The following is a 15,000-nucleotide window of genomic DNA, read 5'->3' on the forward strand; positions in this document are numbered from 1 at the left end:
AACCCGCGTGGAAGGCGAGATCATCGGGGAATTAAGATTTTGAATTTGTTTCCAGTGGCGGATTTGAGGGTGGGGGAACTTGGTCATGCGCCCCATCCGGCTGGATATGAATAATACAATATTGGTCTCTTCCAATAAATCATTATTGGTAACAAAAACTTGCTTAGTTAGTGAATATTTCAACTACAACAGAAACAACAAATATATGTGTGAATAAATTTATATATAGGTACCGTATGTATGTACACGTTTTATATATATATATATATATATATCTATATATATATATATATATATATATATATATATATATATATATATATATATATATATACGTATATATATTATATATATATATATATTGTTTCCGATTGACTTTAGAGAAAGTGAAGGACACGCAGGACTGGGAAAGCATAATGTTATTAATAAAACACCGAAAAAGATTCAGGCAAGTCCCATACTATGATGGAATGGGTAATAAAAAATTAAAAAAACCGAAATTCCATAATTCAGGGAAGCACTATACTCTGTTTTTTTCCAGCTGTCCCTCCGCCTGGGGTGGTCGCGCATGGTAACACTGCGTCCCGGACTTTAAATAGGTATGCTATGTCTAAGATTTGGATAAATAAAAGGTTATCTAGGTGTACATTTGCAACTGAAGAGTGTTTTAATAATTTACTGTATGCTAATTACACCGTTAATATTCTAAATACGATATTATTTAGCGCCCAGGACGCAGTGCTACCATGCGCAAACACCACAGGCGGATGGACAGATGGAAAAAGCAGAGTAGAATTATCAGCAGCCACAAAAACCATCGTAGACAATGTATTAGAAAATTCATTCAAAATAGAGAAAAACGGACGATAAAAGATACAAAAAATAAAACGCTACAGAAAATGAATGACCTAAAAATGTGAGGTTCCTAAGAATTCACCAGAGAAAAAAATAATGAATGACGCAAATTGGACGTTCCCTATGACTCTCGGGAAAGTTTCATAATAACGAAATGAGCGAAGAGAGAAGTGACAACAGAATGGAGCGCTCAAAAAATAGGAGAATCTTCCTAAGTAATGAAAAATTAAAGGGGATGAATTGCCTCGAAGTAATGAAAAAATATGGGAGACGAACATCATGATATGAGTCGGGGCTCAGGGAGACTTCCTTAAAACGATATTTTCATCCGAGTGTTGATGGGTGGAGTTGGGGGGGGGGGGCGGCTAGGGGTAGAGGGTTAGACTGACCAGTTAGGTAGGGTTATTTAGAGGAGCTTTTATGAAATATTTTATGAAACAGTTACGGAATAATAAGTTTTCCTATTAAATTTCTCCGTGCGAAATGAATTCTCATTTCAACAGAGGATACTGAAACCTTTTTTTTTTATAGAGAAATAAAAAAATAATACCAGATTCTTGGCTATTTTAAAAACATTCAGTGAATATATAAAAAAGCCCATATAACTGAAATTTTATTTGTAATGCATTAAAACAAGCTTAGCCCGCTTTGCCAAATGTTGGATTAGAGGGAAATACAATTATGAATCTTTTCAATTATTATACCGAACGTACAGGAAATAGTAATTGAAATGTTTACAAAAAGTTGGATTCCAAATGAATTATTAAATAAGTATTCATCTTTAAATATATATATATATATATATATATATATATATATATATATATATATAAATATATATATATATATATATATATATATATATATTCATTTATTTAAGTTTTCGTGATATCTTTTCCTTAGAATAATTTCCTTGAGTCCTGTATTCAATCCGGAAAACTGCGAGAATTTATTGCATAAACCTAGGAAATGACGTCACGGCCTATGACCGATATCATTCTATCAAATGGAAATAGAAAAGAGAAAGATATCCCTCTCGCTCCTGGAAACAGATATTCTTTGTTACGTAAAGGTCGTGAGTTCAAATCCTCCGTGGCCTACGCCAATATACAGACTGGAAACAATTTTGCTTGCTTCGTGCAGGGCCGGACATGCACGTACATCTGTAAAAATGAATATATTTTCTCTGGATGTCGATTTCCAAGTTCACTTATTCTTATATTATGAATGAAAAACACTTATCACAAGTGCTCACAGACATACTCACTATACACACACACAAATCATATATATATATATATATATATATATATATATATATATATATATATATATATATATATATATATAGTATATATATATATATATATATATATATATATGTATATATATATCTATATATATATATATATATATATACTATATATATATATATATATATATATATATATATATATATATATATATATATATATATTATTTAGGAGAACAGGTTTTATTGAAAGAAATTGATAGAGATAACTTGCACTTTTCACAGCAAAGGAAAAATTTTCCATTTATCGCCTGGTTTGCATGAATTAGTCCCTTTTATTTAACAAATTATGAGATGTTAGTACAAATTGGATAATGTTATCCATTAAATATCATACGTACGTAGTGTTATGCTGTTTCAAGTGGATATATTACCTCATTTGACAGTTTGGTCATTTTCATTTGTTCAACTGCTTATTCTAATGTATTACTTTACTGGTGTACGCCATTAGTTCAAACTGCTATATAGTTTCTGTTAACGGCATTTCATATGCTTAAGACTTATGCCTACTATCGTTTCCATAGGCCGTGTAATAGTGTTTTTCCCAAATATCTAACAAACCGTCTTATGAATTTCCATAAAACTACAGCGATGAATGTTTCAAACATTGGCCTAATTTTTGGTGGTACAATGAATTGATAGATGTGCTTAATTAAGCCATTTACTCTTAGAAAAAAAGAGGAACTTCTTCCTCTCCTTCAGAGCGTTTCGAAGAAGTGGTACTCAATCACGTAACTGTGACGCAGAGGTTCCCCCAACCCTCCTTCGGTGTTTACACCTAAGGCTATCCTAGTCCCCCCCCCCCCCCTTTCCTTCTTGCCCTTCTTTCCCTTCATTCCCCATTGTTATTAGGCTACCGAGTAAATCCCTGTTAGGAAAGACTGTGTACTGCACATATAAAATGAGCCGGAAGAGCAATAAAATGTTTTATGGTGGTAGATAATGATTAGATGGTTAACACAAATTATCGAACATAATAGAAGAGGTTTAAAACAGGGGTGTGGAATCGCACTGAGAGATATTCTACTCGGACTCCTACAAATTTTAGATTTGCGACTAAAAAAAAAAAAATAAATAAATAAAAACATTAGTAGAAATAGAAAACAATTTTTTTCCTTGAGAGAGTTTTATATTTGGAATGATGTTATTGGGGCAAGACTAGAGCAGGATTCAGAAATAATTTCACCGACTTCGACTCCTACCTCAGAGCCCTTTTAGTACATCCAAGGTAATCATCGGCAGCAGTTGTAGTAGTAGCTCTGAACTATTTCATATATAGATTCGACTTTAGTCATGGCAAATATGTTGCTTTGTCCCTCGCCATTGCAAAACTACAATTGCGCTGAAACTCTTCACCATTTACAACAGAGAGAAAGAAAGAAACCGCCTGAAAATTAGTATAAATCGGTAAGAAAAGTATGACTTTAATAAGTACATGATATATTGCAATATAGCTAGCCACAGCACACACACATATATATATATATATATATATATATATATATATATATATATATATATATATATATATATATATATATATATAATTTCAAAATTTATCAAATGGCCGATGTCAATGCCCTTATATGAAACATCTTTTAGAAGTCTACCTTCTAAGGAATTCAAGCTACTCTCTCTGGTGAAATTGATATGATAAATTATATCAAACAATGCTCTCTGTCATTTTCTTCCTGGCAATTGATGTATCGAGTAACCTGTGTTGTATGGAAGAATGAGTCCTACGGGTTAACATAAAGAAAACTATATTTCTATTGCTTTACCAACACTCGCTTGAAGTGCGAAGTGTAGGGTTAGCATGGCTTCTTTCGTCTCCTGTCATAAGTCTCATTCTTGATCTTCAATGTAAGTGAGTGGGTAGATATAAAAGGTTGGTCTTGTGTTTGGGTAAAGTGTAAAGTCACGAATCACATTACTGACAAAGAATTTCGTATTGCTTGGGGTAGGTCATATGACAATTATCTGTGGAGTTAAACAGGCGTTTAACAATTCGGGGGATGAGAGGTACAGGGGAAGAAACGTTATACCAACGTCACTGAGGGACGTCATCACTTTTGCGAATGTGTGGGTGGCTAAGACTGGCTTTAGCCTCATTTTCTTAAGTAAAAAAGTTAATGAAACGTTATTGGCAATGCACAGTATTTCCCAAAATTAAGCCATTGTATGAAGCACTCCCTGCTTTGATATCATGGAAATCCATCAGTTATTTTAGGAGTTATTTAAAAAAAACACTATTACACGGCCTCTGGAAACGTTAGTGGTTTGGCTATATATACACTAAACATTTTCTCTTTCCTTAAACGCTCCGAGAAGAGGATCCATTGGGGGACGAAACTGTTGGACATAATCTAACCAATGCATCTTTCATTTTCCTATGTGGAATACGGCTGAATAATTTATCTTCGTGTGTAAGAAGATTACCCATTCGCCTTACCGTCCTTTGCTAAGCAGACTAAGTTAAGGACAGCAAGCTGAAAGGTCTAGCACCAATCCGTTGGCTCACTTTCCTTCGTGGTAATTGATTTAATTACTTTATTTTTATAATATTCACCACGTTCGATATTTTCGTGGTTTAGTGTTATACACACACATACACAAAACATTATTTTATATATATATATATATATATATATATATATATATATATACTATATATATTTATATATTTACACACACACACACACACACACACACACACATATATATATATATATATATATATATATATATATATATATATATATATATATATATATATGTATGTATGTATATATATATGTACATATATAAACACGACTGTGTGCGTCGGCATGTACTTCAGTGTGCATGCGCCTGCGATAACTGTGTTTCAATCTCAATTTAAGAATAAGTGGCCTCGAAAATCGACAGCCGGAGAAGATCAGCTATTGATTCGGCGAGGTGATTAAAGGTGCCTCGGGTTTCTTCTCTCATTACTCTCGTTTTATGGCTCTCGGTTCTCATTCTCCTCGGCTGCTCTTTCTCATCTCATCAAATCAGACCGTCAGATTGCTGTCAGAGAATGTCTATTTCGCTGACACTTATATAAGGGAAACGACACGTTGGGTTCTTTTGGGAGTCTCTCTCTCTCTCTCTCTCTCTCTCTCTCTCTCTCTCTCTCTCTCTCCCCCTCCTCCCTTCCTCTTCTCTATCTCCCCGGTCTCCTCTCCTTCTCTCTTCCCCTCTCTCTCTGACATGGTCAAGCAAGGATAAATATCTGCATTCTCTCGGCTATTGTGACAGATACCAAGTGATGTTTTTGTTTTGTAAAGAATTTCGTCCATTACGAAATAGCTGACATCTCCACAAACGTAGATATACGATTGATGTAAGGGTTTAATAATCCAAATAAATAAAATTAGCGAATACTTCTACAAAAAATTTTTATCTACAGCATGTGATTTTGATTTTCATTACTGATGTGTGCAATGTTTTCTGGAACTGTAATTTACAGGAGTCACTGAACTAACCCTTAAAACCCAGTAATTAATCCTTTAAACAAGTCTTTAGTAATCCATAAAACAAGCCCTTAATTAACCTTTTAAACGCACTATTAACCCTTCAGCCTTTCCTCTCACAAAAGCCCTTACCTATGACTATAAGCAATGCCTTTACTAATTCTTAAAACAAGCCGTTAACCCTTAAAACAATCCATTAACCATCCTTTAAAGAATCCCTCAACTAACCCTTGAAACAACCCTTTCAAGAGTTAGTAAAGGGGTTGTTTTAAGGGTTAGTTAAGGTGTTGTTTTAAGAGTTTCAAGTGTTAGTCGAGGGTTGTTTCAAGGTTTAGTTAAGGGCTGTTTAACAAACATTGAAACAACCCCTTTCAAAGGTTGGTTAAGGTGTTGTTGTAAGTTTTAAGGGTTAGTCTAGGGTTGTTTCAAGGTTTAGTTAAGTGCTTGTTTAAATAATCCTTGAAACAGCCCCTTTCAAGGATTGTTTTCAGGGTTAGTTAAGGTGTTGTTTCAAGTTTTAAAGGTTAGTCAAGGGTTGTTTCAAGATTTACTTGAGAGCTTGTTTAAATAACCCTTAATACAAATCCTTAATCAGTTTAAATAACCCTTAAAACAAATCCTTAATTAGTTTAAATAACCCTTAATACAAATCTTTAATTAGTTTAAATAACCCTTAAAACAAATCCTTAATTAGTTTAAATAACCCTTAATACAAATCTTTAATTAGTTTAAATAACCCTTAAAACAAATCTTTAATTAGTTTAAGTAACCCTTAAAACAAATCCTTAATTAGTCTAGATAACCCTTGATACAAATCCTTAATTAGTTTAAAGAACCCTTAATAAAAATCCTTAATTAGTTTAAATAACCTTAATACAAATCCTTAATTAGTTTAAATAACCCTTAATACTATTCCTTAATTAGTTTAAACAACTCTTAATACAATTCCTTAATTAGTTTAAATAACCCTTAATACAATTCCTTAATTAGTTTAAATAACCCTTAATACAATTCCTTAATTAGTTTAAATAACCCTTAATACAATTCCTTAATTAGTTTAAATAACCCTTAATACAATTCCTTAACTAATCATTCAACAAGTCTGCAACTAACCCTTCAAACAAGCCTCAACAATCTCGTGGCTCCCGCTTCGAGTAATACTAAGCTTTAAACTTCCTGTATTCAATATAAGTTCTCCCCGGTACGTTTGCAGTTCCTGTATAATTTATGTAGTATTATCCTCTTAAACCACATGTTCGGAAGTTTAGTGTTTTTTTTTTAAGTGCCTTATAAAATATGAAGAATGGTAGTCTGAAAGCTCATTTTTAGAGCACGTAATTTTTCTTTAATGTTGAGTACTGCATAAAATATATAAAATTTTCCCTGACGCTACGTGTGAAAATGCACTGCTTTTTTTTCTTTGTTTGATGAGTGTTAGGTTAAGTATGTACTAAACTACCTGTGACTCCACGCTCCGAGTGTGCAGTTTCCATTATTGAAGAGAATAAATAAATGAAATATGAAATTTAGGCTATAAAGCCTTCAGCACTTGTGGCAGTACAATTAGGATGCCGAAGTAGCTGAACAGCAAGATATACAGGTTCATAAAAGGAATGAACGAAATACAAGGATCTTAAAAGAGGAACAGTGGGAAAACCATTTATTTGCAATCAGTGTAATTATTAAGGAGGGAAGAATGAATGGAGGTATACTAGAAGGCTTAAAACGTGGATGCAGCTAAGGGTCGAATGGGCTCTGAAAACTACCTAGAGTGACGCCTACAGTGCGCCACCTGCATGATCCCCTCGCGGAGTATTAAACAAAAGAATGCAGCATAAATTACATGAAAACTGTTAAGTAGTGTGTTTTTTTTTTAAGTGAATTTCATAATATATGCATTATTAGTCAAGAATACTACTTCAAATGAAATTGCATATTTGCTTAAAATCGCGAATGCTGCATGGAATGTGTACATTTAACCACCAAGACCATATCTCGTAGGGGCAGTTTTTCATTTGTTTAAAAATCAATACGTAAATCTACTTAAACATGCTCAGAAAATGTAATATTTATTTGGTGTGGGGGACGAGGGCGGGGAGGAAGCCTGAGTATCAGTAGTATAGAATAATGAATAATGTTTCACAACCATTTGCTTAAAACATATTTTTTTTTTTGTTCTAATTCATGCCTGTGCGTTTTGAATATACAACAATGGCGAAGTTAGGGACACAATTTGACCATCGTATTCGGTGACAGGCAACCGTGAGCATCCTGATTACTGCATTTGAATAACTCGGAAATCCTGTTCACTTCCCCTACCTGAAGTAAAATTAGAAGCACCTAAAAACAAATAAACAAATCAATTCTCGCCTATTATTCAGATGAGCTTAGCACACGACTGATCCTTTTCCCTACTGCCCAAATAATTATTCAATAACAATGAATTTACTTTGAGTCACGGCTGCAATGATCTTGCCAACTGGTAACACTGTCTGTTGCATCTAATCGTTTATGGATATTCGTTCTGCATAATCCCGTGTGCAATGCAGAAGCAATATTCCCGAAAATTATGGGACTGGTGCGCGTCTTTACCTGCTGATGACACCTGACTTGCATGCTGGTGATAATAAGGTGGAAACGGGAAGGAAACTCTCTCTCTCTCTCTCTCTCTCTCTCTCTCTCTCTCTCTCTCTCTTCTCTCTCTCTCAGTCTAAGTCATTTAAATTCCATCTGCGTGCTTGTCTCACTCTAAAACAGCTTGCAATCTAATGTTTCCTAAACAGAAAAAGTGTCAGGCAAAACTTTTACTGTTTCTGTCTGCTTCTGCAATAGGAGAGTCAAGCATAAATCTTTCTCTCTCTCTCTCTCTCTCTCTCTCTCTCTCTCTCTCTCTCTCTCTCTCTCTCTCTTATATTGACAAATGGATTTTATGAAAGGGAAAGCACATATTCTCCCCGCTAAATACCTTTGTATTGTATATTCAATGTATAAATCATTACCAGTAAAGGTTAAACGGTTAAAACGGCGTTCTGTAACGCATTTCCACTAAATTCATTTGTAATAGATTTTAAATCTTGTTATTATTTTTCTTATTTTTTGAGCTGGATGAAGTAAAGCGCAATATACACAGCCATGTCTATATTTTTTAGCTCTTGATGCAACACAAAAGCTCACTGTGCAATAAGGTTGCACAACATCCTTTATATTTTAATATACTGGTTATTTTCGAGGCCAAGGGAAAATGCAAAGAGAAAAACATGTGATATGATGTCTGCAATGACGGGATCATTGCTGATAGAAACACGTTGGTCAACTGCAAGACATTATGACCTTTGCAGTTGTCACAGCAGTAATATTACTAAATATAAATGACTGCCGGTACAGCTGAAAGGAGAACCACCTTTTCTTTCACGCTCCTGTGAAAGGCGGGGAAAAAATAAAAAAACGCGCGCGCGCACAAACACAAACACAAAAACGTAATTTCGTCGAAGAACGTAACGAGAGGCGTAAAAGGACTTCAGCTCCTGCAACAACATTCCGAAACGAATTCGTTCTCGGAAAAGGACGCTAAACAGGGTAACTTTAAGGCTCTGCCCCTGTCAAGGTTTTGTGCTTTGTTTTGAAAATAGCACCAGATGCTGAAGGCATTAAGCTCTGGGTACGCGTATCTTAGCGCCCGATGGAAGCAAACGCTCCTGAACGCTTCCTTACTCTTTGGCTTTTATTGCCGCAGTCATTAGAAGTCATGATCGACGATGCGCTCGGGGCTTCCTCACATTCTTTTTAAAGTCATTAGAACTCTGAAGTACGGTTTCCCGAGCTCTTGTTTATCTAGAAGCTGCTGCTGTTTTCCTATAAGCAGTCACTAGAACTCCGAGTTACGTTGCAATAAGCAGTCCTCTCTCTCTCTCTCTCTCTCCTTTTTTCTCCTCGCCACTTAAAGAGTTAACTGAGAATTCCTCGAGATTTTCTCCTACCTCTCGGCCTTTTAAGAATAATTACGATAATGAACGATACTACGCGGTCCATTCATTGTAATTTTTTTCCCAAGGCAATTAAAATTCTGACTTACGACGGTACGAGTGCACATTCTTTCCTCCACATATTCTCCGCCTTCTTGCTGGGTGGGAGTCCAGACTTATTGCCCATTCATACTTCTTCGTGCTATTTTTGTTCGGCAACCTTTTTACTTCGAGAGGGGGAGGGAGTGACTTAAGTGTATATATCTCTGTATCATTGTTTGCTCTCTCGAGCAGAGAGGGAGAGGTATATGACCTACGTCATCAGCACAAAGAGAGAGATACGACCAATGACATCAGAAGACAGACAGCGCGCGCAGGCGATATATATATAATATATATATATATATATATATTATATATATATATATATATATATATATAATATATATAATATACATATATATATCCTATTAATTATTTCCGGGAGAGAGAGAGAGAGAGAGAGAGAGAGAGAGAGAGAGAGAGAGAGAGAGAGAGAGAGAGAGAATTGGGCGTGAGAGAGATAGCTTGTGTAAAATCAGATTAAGCAGTTTGCATTCGTATTTACTCTTCGGCCAGAGTAAATGTTGCAGAGTGAATGCAATCTAGCCGTGAAGGGCAAGGGGGCGATAAATGGAAAGTAAACATCTAGAGGAGCAACAGAAAATTACGCGGTGAACGACAGAGACGAAAAACACGCGTTAAAATGGATCGACCAGACGTAAATGAATTTAATTCCACTTCAGCCGCATCATTAGGATAAGTGGCATTCGCTATCCCTCATACCTTTCAAATGTAAATAAATAACTAGTTCTTCCTCGTACTGACATTAGGATCTTTGGCTAATACTCTCCTAAAATCCCTTAATCTAACGTGTTATTATTTAATGAGAAAATATTCTACCTGTAAGTGCAAAATGTGCACCTGCCCATTTACACTTTTTTTTTTCAAGTTCCTCCAAGTGCCCTCCTTAACCTTTGTTACTTACGGACTTAACACTTTTACATAGGTTCCTTGTCCTTTTTCATACAAACTTGCCCATAGGTGCTTTGTTTTGTTTTTTATTCACACCTGTTCATAGGTACTTTGTTCCTATTCAGTTACACCAGACCATAGGTGGCTGATTCTCTCATTAACACCTCTCTATAGTTGTCTTGTTTTCTTTTTCATTCAAACTTGTCTATGGGTGTTTTTTTTTTTACTCACATTCACACTTGGCTATAAGTCCCTTGATCTAATTCATTGACACCTGTCCATAGGTGCCTTGTTCTATTTCATTGACACTTGTCCATAGATGCCTTGTTCTATTTCATTGACACCTATCCATAGGTACCTTGTTCTATTTCATTGACACCTGTCCATAGGTGCCTTGTTCTATTTCATTGACACTTGTCTATAGATGCCTTGTTCTATTTCATTGACACTTATCCATAGATGCCTTGTTCTATCATTGACACTTGTCCATAGATGCCTTGTTCTATTTCATTGACACCTATCCATAGGTGCCTTCTCCTTTCCATCCACACCTGTCCATAAGCGAATTATTCCATCCTAGTTATTTGTCCAAACCTGCTTCTTGTAAAATCCTAACGTCCTCCCTTCTCATTATCAGCTGCATTCATATGACCCAAAGTCTATTCTCATCTTACCTCAAGTACCTGAACCCTTCATCTCCGTATTCTCACCTCTCTTTAGGCACTCTCCAACTCCTTTTTCCATCATCAATAATCCTCTAACACCAACCCCTCCTTCCCCCTTACACGTCACCCCCGCCCCCGCCCTCCCTTCCATCCAGGCCTCCTCGTCTTCACCTCATCATCCCCTCCAATCATTCCTCTTCCATATCGATCACTTATCGCCAGTCCAATAGAAGACGCGACCCTTGAAGGATAGCCATAGATACAAGGATCCGGATGAATTATTCAATCACTGTCGGGCTGACTTCCCCATACATCTTGACCTACCTGTAATTAAGACTCAGGTGAGTGCCACAGGCGAGGGTTCGTGCCATTATGCCGAGAATAGATTGCCGTGTCTAATTCTTGTTATCTTTGTGATATGACTGGTAAACCTATGTAACAAGGGGGCAATTACTTAACTGTGTCCTTTTGTTGGGTAAAAAGTGCTTTGAATATTGTCACACTAATCATATTATGGGAGATTTGTATTACTGTAGGGTCGCTGAGCATATAATCATGGACTTAGTTGCACAAACACGCGTAGCTACAATTGACCTGTTCATCTCAATAGTTCAAATACAAATAGACAGTATGAAATACTAAAAGGAATATACAAATAAAAAATCGTAGTGTATAGTAAAATAACAGTAAGTATTAAAAACACCAAGTAATTCGTGAATAAAAAGATGCAAAAAAGTTGCCAATAAGAAAGTAATAGGATTGTTAGGATAACCGACTTTCGTAATGGGTTAATTAGAAAACATGGAAGTAAAATGAATGAAAATCCTAAATCTAAAAATGAAAGATTTTCAGTCACAAAAAATACGAGATTAGAATCTAACGAAGAGATTAATTATGCCATAAAACAAGTGGAACAGTCATGAAAACATAAAAAGATATTTTTTTGTGAAACCGGAAAAAAGTGAAGCCAGAATCGTAAAGAATGATAAAGAAACAAATAGGAAAAAGCGAAGGAAAATGACAGAAAAATACAGGGAACAAAAAAAGGCATAAAATATAAAAAAATAAAAAATGAAACCAGAACTGGGAAGTGAAAGAATACAAAAAAGTGGGTGGGGAGAATCTAAGTTTTTATAAAGGGAACGTAGCTCGAACCATAAAAACGCAGAAACGTAAAAATAAATCCAAAAATGACAAATAACGACTAAGAAAACATGTGAAGATGAACCGCTGGCAGATGTAAACAGAATATAAATTTTAGAGGACTAATCTCCTCCTTCCTCGTCAAGATCCGTAAATCTTGGTGAGGTAAAATTGAACCAAGTTTTTTTTTCTTTTGGCCACCAACCATTCCTCAGCTAAATTTATAACTTTTGATAAGGCAAACCTATAAAACAATATAAATTATAAGCTATTCACGTAAAGAAATAGGCAAAAAACGAGAAGTGTAAAAGACAGAAACAAATGGTCAGGTCGAAAACATGTCCTACGATAAATATGAAAAAAAACATTGCAAGAAAAAAAAAAAAAACACAGAGAGAGCCAGCCTAAATGACAAATTAATGAAAAAATAAACTGATAAAAAAAAGCATCCTAAATTTTTAGGGTCTAACCATCTCCCTAATCAAGATTCATGACTCTCGGCCGCTTCGTTGGTGCGCATTTTGGATCTTCCACCGTCCTATCTAATCAAATGTATAGGACCAACGGGACAGGGGGGAAAAATAGTGGCCAATATTCAGGGCAATATTTCATGCCTTTTCAGGTTATATTCAAGTGAACGGCTTGGATGTGAGTTGCATAACCGCGAGGGGCCCTTTATCCCTACTTCAGAAGCCTTGATTTATTTCTTTAATGTGATAACGATTTGTATTTCCTCTACTGCTCGAGTTTAGCTGCTACTGCTGTACTGTCATCGTTTCACTGTATACTACAAAGATCGCCAGAATTGATAGGACGCCAAACCTCCTCTCTGGGGCTTTGGACGAACTGACCTGCGAATTATCAATACGACGATATATTCGCTCTGTCGCGGAGGCCTGAGGGGATATAGTGCTGAATGGTAAATCATAGTTTAGTATTCAAACCCCCAAAAGACTGGTTTGTATCATTATTATAATTATTATTATTATTATTATTATTATTATTATTATTATTATTATTATTATTATTGAGGGGAAACGTCGAGATTCTCAAAAACTTACATTTAATCTTATTACATGCTTCACCTCTTCTTAAGAAAGAGTTTTCTTATTATTCAATATGCAATATTGGTTTCGGGGGAATATAGGGAACCTAATAGGATTACAGTATAGTTTAAATCCTTTTTACTTGGTAGCACCGAAAATGTAGTACTTTAATATTTCCGGCTTGTATTCTAGGAAGTGAATATTGATCATAATGTAATACAATTCACAAAGGTTATTATTTACCATAGCAGAGCCATTTAACCATTGCTAGTTTGTTAGGCACATAACATTGGCTTTTAAATATAATGTACAACTGATTACACACACATGCACACACACACACACACACGCATATATATATATATATATATATATATATATATATATATATATATATATATATATATGTATTATATATATATGTGTGTGTGTGTGTGTGTGTGTGTATGTATGTAGATATGTATAGTATATATATATATATATATATATATATATTGAGAGAGAGAGAGAGAGACGAGAGAGAGAGAGAGAGGAAGAGAGAGAGAGACTTCCAGGAAACAAGAACCAGCCACGGTTTATGTTCTCCCAAAATCAGGGGCCTTCCAATATGAAGGTTTCCAATGTCGTGTTCCTGGTTAGCCATCGATGTTTCAGGCTATTTACAAAGGTTATTTTTTCCTTCTTCCTGAATTTTGTTGCCAAAAAATAACGAAGCTTCGCTTTTATCTAAACCTCTACTATCATTCTCTTTATGATATTTAAGCTTGTCATCTGTTACACCAGTACTCATTATACATTAGGAAACATCAATAAAGAAATTACTTTCTTAAAGATCAACCTTAAGCGAATTAGTCTTTATATTTAAAGAAAATTCTATTAAGCTGTTCGCAACTAATGTTCACATTTATGTATTGTGTTATATTCAGCTGGAGAAATGTTATTCAGAAGTAGGAAAAATAAAGTTCTCTCTCTCTCTCTCTCTCTCTCTCTCTCTTCTCTCCAGCTGGACAAATGTCTCATTCAGAGGTAGGAAAAATAAAGTTTTCTCTCTCTCTCTCTCTCCTCTCTCTCTCTCTCTAGCTGGACAAATATGTCACTCAGAAGTAGGGAAAGTAAAGTTCATGCTCTCTCTCTCTCTCTCTCTCTCTCTGAAAATAAAAGTTATATTAATCAATCTTCATTAGAGTGTTTTAGCACCGTAAATTTAGATAATTAGTGGGATGTCATGGATTCATTCTAAACATAGTAACAGACATTCTCTCTGCCATTTCGCTAATTCCTCACTGTCGGTGTAAAGTCAGCCTCTAATTAACTTACATGCTTTGAAATAAAGTAGGTAAAAAAAAATGCCTACTCGACAAGTTAACGGACTGCATCTTACATAAACACTGGGACTAGTTTGACAATCCATAAATATGTAAATAAGATAATGGGACACAAAATTAAAACACGCACTTAAGACAAACGAAGAATGAAAATAATACATTATTTTTAAAAAATTATTATTAT

General features: G+C 35.0%; 1 protein-coding gene across 2 annotated transcripts in view; it reads left to right on the forward strand.

Annotated features, from left to right (window-relative positions):
• The window catches only part of LOC135204132 (uncharacterized), a 151,116-nt gene that overhangs the window by 20,597 nt on the left and 115,519 nt on the right, over positions 1 to 15,000 (forward strand). The gene's annotated exons all lie outside the window — the stretch shown is intronic.

This window comes from Macrobrachium nipponense, chromosome 44 (genome assembly GCF_015104395.2).
Source record: "Macrobrachium nipponense isolate FS-2020 chromosome 44, ASM1510439v2, whole genome shotgun sequence".
NCBI classification, from domain to species: Eukaryota; Metazoa; Arthropoda; class Malacostraca; order Decapoda; family Palaemonidae; genus Macrobrachium; species Macrobrachium nipponense.